Source organism: Etheostoma cragini, chromosome 4, assembly GCF_013103735.1.
Source record: "Etheostoma cragini isolate CJK2018 chromosome 4, CSU_Ecrag_1.0, whole genome shotgun sequence".
Classification (NCBI taxonomy): domain Eukaryota; kingdom Metazoa; phylum Chordata; class Actinopteri; order Perciformes; family Percidae; genus Etheostoma; species Etheostoma cragini.
This window is the reverse complement of record NC_048410.1, coordinates 19,254,024-19,266,963: the sequence shown is the minus strand read 5'-3', so window position 1 is coordinate 19,266,963 and position 12,940 is coordinate 19,254,024.

The window sequence follows — 12,940 nt, the reverse complement described above, 5'->3', positions numbered from 1 at the left end:
CACACACACACACACACACACATACATACATACATACATACATACATTGATATATATAGATATAGATATATATATATATATATATATATATAGATATATATAAATAAATTAAATGTTATAACGGAGAGAAATGAGGGCCAAAAGTATGAAAAGACCCAAAATTGATAGGCCCAAATTTGATTATATTCACATAGCTTCTATCTTTAATTATTCCAGTATAATAATAGCTTCCTCTTTTACAGAGGGACTAGATTTCTGCTCATAGAGATGAGGGCAAAGGCCATTTGAACTGGCTGCTGCATCAGGTAGGTTTATCAATGACTCTTCGACAAATATGGAATTTGACAAAGATAGAAATTAAACATGTGTCGTTCAGATTTTTTTTTTAAAGTTCACAACTGCCTCCAATTGCTTGAACACTATAACAATAAATAACTAATGACTTGCACTATAACCAGCTATAATCCCAAATCAACATTTATTTAAGTTCCTTGTGTGGCATCTAAAACAATATTTCAAAATCACAGGGCAGAAATCATCAGTCATAATCAGTATGTTTGCACTCTGGTAGAGGACTGAACCAAAACCACATCAAGTGCAGAAACAGCACCGTAAACCACCAATGAGCTGCCATTACCGATCGAAGTCTGTTTGCCTGTACACACTTCATAATGAATGCATCTCATAAATCCTCCTTAAACGATTCCTCCTTAAATGATTCCCACAGCTCAGGCTGTCTGCTCAGTGGAGGGCACACATGGATCAAACCATTAACAAGAAACAAGGCTGGGGTGTCGAGTGGAGGGCAACAAGCTCAGGCCCCCAGATCGTCACCCCGCCCCAACCCACCACCCTCTACAAATCTAATGGAAAGCAAACAGACAGACAATTTCTTTCAATTAGCCTGAACTAGCTGGCCCAATAAATTTTAGTTTGTTCCTCAAGACGTAAGGGCCCTGTTGCATGTCGTGCGGAAAATGAAGACTAATGGGGTATTGTAGAGCTGCTGAGAGCTTGATTTTGTGCCACTATACCACTCGCCAGCTCTTCTTTCTTTTCTTTTTTCCCTATTCGTCTTTCCTTCTTCTTCTTTGAACTAACTGGAACCAGTGCTGACCAGGCACAACACAAATGTTTAATACATTCATTCACAACATTCTGTTTTAAGCATTATTCCTGAGTAGTTAGGTGGAGCTATTCATCACTGCTTGACAACAGCTGTGAACGTAACCATTCTTCACCTCTCCGTGTCAGCTGAAGGGAGTAAGCTACCTACTAAATTACTTCCACGTTTAAAAAATACAATAAAAAAAATGCTTACAGAAATATTCACACGCACGCACGCACACACACACACACACACACACATATATGTAGTGGGGAGAACAAGTATTTGATACACTGCCGATTTTGCAGGTTTTCCTACTTACAAAGCATGTAGAAGTCCAATTTTTATCATAGGAACACTTCAACTGTGATAAACGGAATCTAAAACAAAAATCCAGAAATCACATTGTATGGTTTCTAAATAATTAATTTGCATTTTATTGCATGACATAAGTATTTGATCCCCTACCAACCAGTAAGAATTCAGGCTCTCACAGACCTGTTAGTTTTTCTTTAAGAAGCCTTCCTGTTCTCCACTTATTATTACATGTATTAACTGCACCTGTTTGAACCTCGAACCTGTATAAAAGACACCTGTTCACACACTCAAAGAGACTCCAGCCACTATAGGCAAGCAGTTTGGTGGGAAGGCAACAACTGTGCAATTCATAGAATTTTTTTTTTTTTTTTAAGATTATTTCCCCTTTATTGTGTAGAGAACGAAAGGGGGAGAGATATGGGGATGACACGCAGCAAAAGGGCTGCAGGTCGGATTCAAACCTGGGCCGCTGCAGGACTCAGCCAACGTGGGGCGAACGCTCTTACTGGGTGAGCTAGAGGCCGCCCTGGAAGAAGTTTGAGATGACGGTCAATCTCCCTCGGTCTGGGATTCCATGCAAGATATTACCTCTAGGGGTGTTAATGATCAAGAGGAAGGTGAGGGATCAGCCCAGAACTACACGGCAGGACCTGGTCAATGACCTGAAGAGAGCTGGGACCACAGTCTTAAAGAATTTGTTACATTAATAACACACTACGCCATCATGGATTAAAATTCTGCAGCACACGCAAGGTCCCCCTGCTCAAGCCAGCGCATGTCCATGCCCGTCTGAAGTTTGCCAATGACCATCTGGATGATCCAGAGGAGGAATGGGAGAAGGTCATGTTGTCTGACAAGACAAAAATAGAGCTTTTTGGTCTGCACTCCACTTGCCGTGTTTGGAGGAAGAAGAAGGAAGAGTACAACCCCAAGAACACCATCCCAACCGTGAAGCATGGAGGTGGAAACGTGATTCTTTGGGGATGCTTTTCTGCAAAGGGGACAGGATGACTGCACCGTATTGAGGGGAAGATGAATTGGGCCATGTATTGCAAGATCCTGGCCAACAACCTCCTTCCCTCAGTAAGAGCATTGAAGATGGGGCGTGCCTGGGTCTTCCAGCATGACAACAACCCGAAACACACAGCCAGGGCGACTAAAGAGGGGCTCTGTAAGAAGCATCTCAAGGTCCTGGAGTGGCATAGCTCGTCTTCAGACCTGAACCCAATAGAAAATATTTGGAGGAAGCTGAACGTCCGTATTAGCCAGCGACAGCCCCAAAACCTGAAGGATCTGGAGAAGGTCTGTATTGATGGGGCGGGCCAAAATCCCCGCTGCAGTGTGTGATAACCTGCATAACATACACTCTCTGTAATTGCATACAAATCGGTTTCTGTACCAAATATTAAGGTCTGCTTTTCTCTGTCATGCAATAAAATTCTAATTAATTATTTGAAAAAATCATGCAATGTGATTTTCTGGATTTTTGTTTTAGATTCCACCTATAAGAGTTACAGTGTACCTATTATAAAAATTACAGACCTCTACATGCTTTGTAATTAGGAAAAAATCCAAAGTCAGTCAACTGTCAAGTATTTGTAGTCCCACTATTTAACATTTATAACAAGACGAGAAAAATGAAATACATGTTTCATAATAGACTATAATGTAGTTTTAGTGTATAGTATTTGCCACCAATATAACTTAACCTAGTGGGTAGCTCTCAACAGTTGTATGTGTATTGGCGCTAACTGTGTCTTCTATTATGTGGTTAACACCAAACATTTTTTAAGGTGATCATCTTTTGTAAACGTAAAATCACAATCTGAAGAGTAACGACTAACTATGGCTGTCAAATCTAAAGCAGTAAAAAGTACAACATTTTCCTTTAAAATGTAGTGAAGTATAAAGTAGCATGAAATTTGAAAATCCAAGTATAGTAGTGTAGAAGGTGTTGGTTTCTTTCCACCATTGCACTTCAATGAGCATGTTTAGTTAAAATGAGATGAGATAACCATTCAAAAAAACAAAAAGATATGGTGGACGGCACTTTTCCTTTGAATAAAAACGAACATAACAGCAATGCCAATAACAATAATACAGATGAATAATTTATGTAGAATGTGTGCCGTCAAACGCTGATGTATGGGAGATCCTCAAGCCAATGGTGGTGTATGATGGTAGAAACAAAGTTGCTTTGTCATACAGATAGATATTAACTACAAGTGAACAGAGGGCAAGGAGACATTGATTTTACAATTCAAGACTCAATCAAGGAGAATTATGGATGGCAATACTACTGTGATTTGCCTGCGCCGCTCATTAAGCTTAACATCCATAGTGTACCTCTCCCCCCTGGCAATGCAGGACTAAAATTTACGGGATAGGTTAAATACAGTTCAATACTCGGGAGAGGTGAAGTCACATGATGCACAATAAAAGATGGGTGGAAGAGAGAGAGGAGAAAAATGGAGTTGGAAGAGGAAGTGGGACAGAAAGAATAGGCAAAGGAAAAAGGAGTGGAGGAGAGACAGTGAGGGAAAGAGAAAGAAAGAGAAACTATTATTATAGCCGGAACAGATAAACTATTCATCAAAGTGTAGCGTTTATTGAAAAACCATTTTTATGTGTGCTTTGAGGGCATGAAATGAGAGCCCTATGTTCAAACACATCAATACAACACTGCAGCAGCCAATGTGTTTTTTTTTTTCTTCTTCTTCATCCTTTCCCTAAGATTCCCAATCAGATCTGGTGGCTCCCTGCAGGCTTTTATGCCAGCCACAAATGGTGCGACTGCCAGACTGACAAACACGCAATCACTCAGAATGGAGAAGGGGGGAAAAAAAGAAAAAAGAAAACAGCCTCTCTTAGTCAGCCTCCCATCACAAAGGCCCTTTTAATAAGCCCAAGAAAAAGAGAAAGTAATCCTTTGTAATGATTTCATTAAATGCCCTCATCACACCTGGAGATAATTCCATTATGATTGTGGCAATAAAATTAGGTTTTCATCAAGACCAGCAGACAGAAGGAGGAAAAGCCATTATTCCTCTCATATTCAGATATGACGTTGCCTCTAATATTTTGATATTAGGCTATTTGGCAGAATTTATGACACTTATGTCAATCCATAAGGCTTGTGGAGAGTTTCCCCCACTGACAATACCAGACACTTTTACTGTGCTTCACGTTTCATCCGTGCAGGGAACTTGTGGAGTTAGCAATCACACACAATAAAGAAAACAGCATTATTTGCTCCTTATAAGTAAGTGAATGTTTTCAAATTACTGTGCGTTGTAAGAAAAAGAAAAAAAACAAACTGATCAGTTCATTTAGTTTCTTCTCCACCTTTTACACACATTTTAGCTTTGCATTAATGCAACTAAAGCAGCGGTTTTAACACATGCTGGTGTTAAAAAAGGTGTAAAACGCCTCTATAATGTGTAAATTCACCATTCATCACACTTCACAGGATGATAATACTGTATTGGAAGTAGAGCATTGTATAAACAACGGAAGAAGCTGAGTCCATATTGACGTATTACAGCTCGGACATACTGTGGAGTGGTGCCGCGGAGAGGCCACCTTGACCCTCACAGACATGGACGAATGACAACATTGAAGTCATGCGGACCGAACCCGATACTCACAAATATGGAGGGTATAAATCCAGCTTTACACAGTTATACAAACAGTTCCAGTTGACACTGAGTAACATTCATTTTGAAATCGTATTTCCAATTTTTAAATCCAATATTCACTATCCTTTTAGATCTACTTTTGTTTGAGTCGACCGCCCCGGTTTTGTTCACCCGCTGGTCAACAACGTTTCTTGTCAACGGTTTGGTGCTAGCCTAACATCTTTCACATTCCTCACAAACATATGTCAAGTTATTTCTGCAAGTTGACTTACAACAACCTGTATATCTGCATCAATCTCATCCGCCCTTGTTGCCATTTCCTGGCTTGGGACCAGGAAGATGACATCTCCACTTGTAATCACGCTTAGAAAGCTTTGATTCCCCCCCACCCCTGGTTCTATTGTTTTTATTTTAGAAAAGAAGCTGTCAATGAGTGAACATGCAAGGGCAATTAGAATTGCTGTAAAATAAAAATGAAAAGAAAGAAATCAGAGATGTGGGCAGATATTATTTCATAGATCTGGAAACAGACCAACATTGTGCAGGTAGCATACAGGAAGTAAATTAAAACTTTTTTGTTGAAAATAGTTGTGCCAGTAGAGTTAGTTGACCAGAAAAACAAAATGACTTTAAATTAAATTTTCGCCTTGTGTTATTCACATATTTTGCTACTTGTGAATATCTTTGGTTAGTCTATGTACAGTACTGGTGAGTCAAAGGGGTTCCAGTAAGTGACAATGAGTTTGTCTTTTGTCCTAAGTTTGTCCCATTTCTGATTCTGTGGGACGTTAGGAGAGTCTCACTGCTGATAGCCTTTCGTTTGAAAGGCTTTTCGAGTCATCTGAACACACCTTTAAAAAGGCGCCATAATTCTCATGGCTTGCCATAACAAAGCAAGAAACACCTTTCACATTACATAGTCATTTGATCCACTGTTAACAACTGTTAATATTAAGGTACTGATTATTGCAGCTTTAAATAAATCCATCCAGCTGCAAAGCAGTGATGGGAGATTTATTTAAAATTACAAAAGAAAAAACTAATGTTAATAAAAGCTGGATATTGTGTCGAGACAATATCAAGGTTTCCCAGTTTTACTTTTGCTGAGTTGCTGGGTCTGCGTAACACGGACCCACAGAAAAATCCGGTCTAACAGACAAACCGTTATAGAGAAATAGACAAAAGGAAAAAGAGAGAAAGAGGAGAGGGGAAGAAACATTGTTTCATTGTAAAGTGTACCAAAACAGAACTTCTGCACTGCCACAATTCTGTCAGCTGGCAGTGTGAGGTACAGTATAGGGATCTCTACAGAACTTATATTATTGTTACAAAAATTCTGGTACGGCAAAGAAAATGTGACAAAGGAGAAATGGTGAGGATAGTGTGTGCTGTCTGGAGGAGTTGGAAGCTATGCGTTTTTGGCATTCATGTCACAGCCCTTTTGAAAAATGCATCAAAGCTATTGCAGAACTCGTGGGATTGGGTTTGGGCACACAAAGTCGTGACCATCATCCAAACCTCAGTGGTGAGGATGGAGGGGAGCTGCTGCTTATAGTGGAGGGTCTGAAATGTGCTACTGTGCCACTTAATAATAAAAACAAGTGCCCTGCCAGATCATAACACAGATTCCTGTAATTCCTGTGGATGTTTAGATGAAAAATGTGTGTGTGTGTGTGTGTGTGTATATATATATATATGCAGAAACAATTTGTCATTGGCAGTGACTGGTATTTTTATGCCTCTTGACAAACTTGGAAACAGATTGTGTTGTTTTTCATGCTTACATTCACACATGGCTATTAGACGAAATGCCTTCTGCTTTAAGAACAACTTTCTACTCCACCTTCTGCTCGGAGAAATTGTGAACAACCATGGCCACAGTCTAACTATGACTTTCTTACATGTGCACTGATGGTTAGAAATTGAAATTAGATCACTCACAGATGGATAATTCCCTGCAGATGTTGTAATCTCCACTCATCTTCTGCTTTGTAATTCTGGGCCAAGACTTCTCTAAAAACAGAAAAATAAGTTTATCTGTCTGTGTGGTTAAAGCAGCAAAGCTTTTACGGTGTATACTACAGGATAACCTCAAACATATCTTCCTGCATTTTTTAAATTATTTAACTGCTGATATATAGGCCATTACTAATGTATCTGTGATGAGTAAAAATCACCCGATGATGTTTAGTTCTGGCAGTACATGGTCACCGTCAGGTCAAGCTCCTCTGCCCATCACAGCCACCACATCCCACTGCACTGAACTCCTCTGGTGGTCTGTTTAGGCCTTCACTTGGTGCACTGACTGCAGACACAAGGGTCTGCTCTGTTCATACACTGCAGTCTTTGTTTCTGACGTAAACCCACTAGAGGATTTTGCATTGCCCTCTATGTATATGCCATTTATCATATTGTTGTTTTATACAGTAATTCAAAATATTCTGTATCCAATGCAGTATGCGCCCATAGATGTTGAAATTGGTAAGAAGCTATCATGGCCTGTGGAAGGCTATTGACTTCAGACTTAACCTGAATAAAACATAAAAAGCAAGATGAAACTATTCCAAAAGGACACGTTTTGCATTCTGGAAATACGTTGAGTTGCATTTTTCGACATACACAAAGTGCACATTTTATTGGAGTAGTATATACTACCAGCTAAAGATGATTCAGATTCTTTATTTTCTTACATAATGGGACAATGTATCCACTCCAACCAGAACCCCACAAACTTCTGTTATCCTGTATTTATGTATTTTCTGCTTTGTGAAATCACAACTAAATTCTGTTAGTCTATACTGAAATTAATTGCAGCTTTGCGGTATATAGCAATTAAGTATAGGTTAAATAAAAAATAAACGTAACTACGTAAAAGTATGAGACTGTACTAAACTGAATACACCAAATGCAAAAGTATCATTAGTGGAGGTAAAGAAAAACAATCTCTTACAGATTCCCAATCACAAAGCAGTTTATTTACAGTAAATATAACAAAAGCTTTAAGACAAAAAAAGTTGCAACTGCCCGTAGTATTTTGTTTATTTAATGTATATAACATGCATCAGGGAAGGTCATAGAGGTTCAAATTCAGAAACTGTCAGAGAGTCAGTCTCTGTACGATCACGAGCCACAGTCACAAGGAGAGAAATCAGTAACACAGCCATCTATAATTCGGAAGCTGTCCTGGTGGGATCACATGGTGGGGTCACCACTTATTTGTACAGTGGGGCAGACTGAGTTTGGATAACGCTGCTGCATTCCCTCGATGTTTCAAAGTCGTGTCACTAAGAGTACTTGCGACTGCTGACCCCTCTCTAAGGAATGAAAGAAAAACTTGTTGAAAATGTATAGGAGTTCTGAGTGTGTGTCGGGTCATGTGGTAAATTTCTGGTATACAGCAGGTTGCATGATCTTGCTGTAGGTGAGGTGTGTGTTTGTCCAAGTGTGTATATTTGCGCCAGTGTGTGTGAATGTTTGTGAAGGAGAAAGCAAGACAACAATGATGAAAGGATTAAAAAAAGATATAACAGGTACATTTCTAAATGTTTTAAACCTGCAATAACTGACTATGGGAGTGATTGGGAGGAACGACTTCCCTGATCTAAACCAGAGTGGTTGTCTGTTGTTGGACTTCTTTGCTAGTCATGGATTGTCTATAACAAACACCATGTTCGAACATAGGGATGCTCATAGATGTACTTAGTATCAGAGCCCCCTAGGCAGAAGGCCAATAAGTTTATAATTGTTTCATCTGATCTGAGGCCGTATGTTTTGGGTGAAGAGAGTGGCAGAGCGGTTAACCAATCACCATCTGGTGGTGAATTGGGTCAGGGGGTGGGGGAAGAGTCTCGACAGACTTGGTAAGGCCAAACGGGTAGTCCGGGTTAATTGGAAACATCTGGAGGAGGCCCCTGTCCGACAAACTTTCAACTCACACCTCTGGTGGAGCTTTTTGTGCATCCCTGTGGAGGCTGGGGGCATTGAACCTGAGTGGACAATGTTTAAAGTGTCTATTGTTGAAGCTTTGGTGGAGAGTTGTGGTCTTAGGTGCCTCAAGGGGCGGTAACCCAAGAACACCGTGGTGGACACCGGTTATCAGGGAAGCCGTCCGACTAAAAGTGGAATCTTTCCGGGATATGTAATCCCAGAGAAAGCTCTGTGTGTTGATGGGCTGTCTTGGTTGACAGGCCTCTTCAACATTGGGTGGAAGTCTGGGATGGTGCCTAAGGAGTGGTAGACTGGGGTGGTGGTTCCCCTCTTCTAGAAGAGGAACCAGAGGGTGTGTGCCAATTACAGGGGTATCACACTGCTCAGCCTCCCTGGTAAAGTCTACTCCAAGGGGTTGGAAAGGAGGGTTCGGTCGATAGTCAAACCTCTGGTTGAAGAGGAACAATGACAATTCCGTCCTGGTTGTGGAACAACGGACCAGATCTTCACTCTCGCATGGATCCCGGAGGGAGCCTTGGAGTATGCTCAACCGGTCTACACGTGTTTTTTGGCTCTGGAGAAGGCCTATGACCGGGTCCCCCAGGAAATACTGTGGGAGGTGCTGCTGGAAAAATTGAGAGAGGGGCTCCCTTCTCAGGGCCATCCAATCTCCATATGACAAAAGCAAGAGCTGTGTCCAGGTTTCCAGCTATAATTCGGACTCGTTTCAGGTGAGAGTTGGCCTCCAAAAGGGCTGCGCTTTGTCACCAATCCTGTTTGTAATATACAGACAGGATATCGAGGCTTAGTCAGGGTGGGAGGGGTTAGAGTTTGGTGCCCTGGGGATCTCGTCGCTGCTCTTTGCGGGTAATGTTGTCCTGATGGCATCATTGGCCTAAAAAAAAATCTGAAGTCATGGTCATGGAGCTGAGCCAGAAGGCAACGCTCTCAATCTACTGGCCAGTTTTTGTACAGATGGTCATGAAGGCTGGGTCATTACCGAAAGAACAAGATCCAGGGTTCAAGCGCCGAAATGGGTTTCCTTAGGAGGGTAGCTGGCGTCTCCCTTAAAAGATAGTTTGAGAAGCACAGTCATCCGTGAGGAGGTTGGAGTAGAGCCGCTGCGCCTTCGTGGCGAAAAGAGCCAGTTGAGGTGATTCAGGAATCTGGTAAGGATGTCGCATAGGCATCTCCCGAGGGAGGTGTTCCAGGCACGTCCAGCTGGGAGGAGGCCTCGGGGAAGACCCAGAACTAGGTGGAGGGATTATATCTCCAATGGATCTGGGTAAAGTCGGGAAAAGGGAAGTCTGTGGTCCCCTGCTGGAGCTGCTCCCCCCGCGACCTAACACCGGATAAGCGGATGAAGAGGGATGGCTGGATGGATAAAAGACTTTTGCGGAAACCAGCTGTGAGCAACATTGACATACATCACCTTTAATGTTGATATGGCAAACTAGTTAGCAAACAGTTGCTTGTTTACACATCAAGCAGAAACAGTAGTCTTGCATTGCCAGACCTTCCTCCACAGCACTGCATAGGACGAGGGTCTGGCGAGTCCACACAACATTCAGGCCTCCGTATCTGTGTCGGTTCCCAGCAAAGTTCAAAGCTATGTTGTCCTTTTGTTGGTACTTGACTGGATCATGGAATGCCGGTGCCATTCAACCAGGTGACTCCAGGTGCCATTCTGACAGCCACACGATAAATAGTGCAAAAGTTAAAATGAGTTGATGGGATAAAATGTCACTTAATTGTACCTCATCCAATTTCATGTGACAAATAAAAAAAATTGATTGCATTAAAAATATTGATTGCAGCTGCTTTAGCAATGCAACAAAGACAGACGTCAAGTCATATGTTGTTTGTTTTTGCTAGTGTGGATGCAGTATGAGTATGAATGTGGTGAAGGTTTGGTTGGGGGCGGACCCAGCCTACTGTATCCATTCGTACAAGGAAAATCTCATTAAAGCCACTCTTCCTTTTAGTTACATCACCAGTGGGAAACCGATTTGGATATTGCACTCTACCTTCTTTTAAACACTCAACCTGCAATCTGTTAGGGGGAACAATGGAGGAGACTGATGAGGGAGGGGGAGCATGTATTGACTTTTTCCCGCTCCTCTTTCGTCTTAATGCATCTCATTCACCCTCTCATCCTCTTTTGTTGAATGCCTTTCCTTCCCCATCAACCTTCATCAATCTCTCTATCTTTGCAGGGTGAAAAATGGCACCCATTACTTTTGTCATGTGGTTTACAGAAACAGCATTCTTTCCACTGACACACCTCAAGTAAAACAACTTATGGTGGCTTACAAGACTGCAAAAAGAAGACACCGCAGAATAAATCACTCCCAAATATTGGACTTTTATACCGTTTTTATACGGAAGTGAAAAGTTGGGGAAATAGGTGCACATCCTAACTAAAGCAGGCTGTGGAAACCAAGCTTCTACACATGGGTGAAGAATTTGTTATCTTCACTATTTACCCTACAGGCTGTTCCTGGAGATGAGTTCAGTATTTAATCAGTTAAATTTGGTTTAGACAAAAGGTTACTGTAAATGTAAATGTGCTGTATTAATATAGCTACTCTATACTACTACTCTGTGTTTTTCATTTTTGAAACCTCTTTAATTACTTTTTAGGAAACATTTGTTTTATTTAGTAGAAGATTGTCTTAAATGTGATTCATTTTAATATTGTTGTTGTTGAGGGTGTGCTTAGGCACAGTGGTTTGTTGAGCAAAATGCTAATGTTAGCATGCAAACATGCTCATAATGGCAATGCAAACATGCTGATGCTAAGCAGGTATAATGTTTACCATAATAACCATCTTAGTTTAGTATGTTAGCATTTGCCTATTAGCTTTAAACACAAAGTTCAGGCTAATGGGTATGTCAGTTTTGCATGTGTTTGGTCATAAAAGAGTACAGAACAAATAAATATTGACCTGATCCAGTAAGTAAGTAAGTAAAATTTAGGAGATCACCATTTTCTAGGGACATTGAATGGCAAAGTATAACATTCAATGGCATATAATGACACTGTATATTGGCACGGAATATATTGGCAAAGCATATACATATATTATGTCTCATTCTGGATCAAAGTAGTGGACCAAGTGACAATAGCGTGGCTGAAAATTTGATTTCTGTTGAGAACACAACAGGTATTGTTAATAAGAAATAACAGCCTGCGGATTTTGCACAGTATAATACTTAGTGTTAATTACATAAGGTTGCAAAGTGCTGATAAGTAGGGCTGAAAAGTCTGCAGTTGCTGCAAACCATAGGACGATATAGGTCGTTTAATAGCCATCCTCATGCCAGGTACAACAGTGTCGACCCAAGGGACATGTTGGATGCTGCTATTACTTCTCCTTTCTTAACACTATACAAAACACAAAGACACTCTGCAAAATGCAGCAACATGTAATGGCCACTGTGGAACCAATTGAAAGTTTTAGAGAGATGGCTATCCATAAAAACAATGTCTCGTCATTTTAGAAATGACAATATAAGTGGCCGGGTGGGCTCAGTTGGTAGAGCAGGCACACATACACTTAGAGGTTAATGCCTCAATGCAGAGGTCCAGGGCTCAAGCCAGACCTGTAACGATTTCCTGCATGTCTTCTCCCTTTCTCACCTAGCTGTCCTGTCCATTAAAGATGGAAAAGCCCCAAAAATTGTCTTTTAAAAGAAAAAAGAAAACAAAATGACAATAACATGAAACTATCCAACACAATGGCGTCACTCTGGGTGTGAGGTCTAAACGTGAAGCCATTTAAGGAGCAGGCTGCACTGCTGCTGCACCTCCAGGAGGAAAATGTTGTGTCTGTATGGTAGTACTTTTGTTGTTGTATAACAAACAGTAGGACATAAAGTACCCAATGAGCCTCAGTGGAAACATACAGTGTCCTCAACAGATGTGATTATGAGGATTAGGACTGCC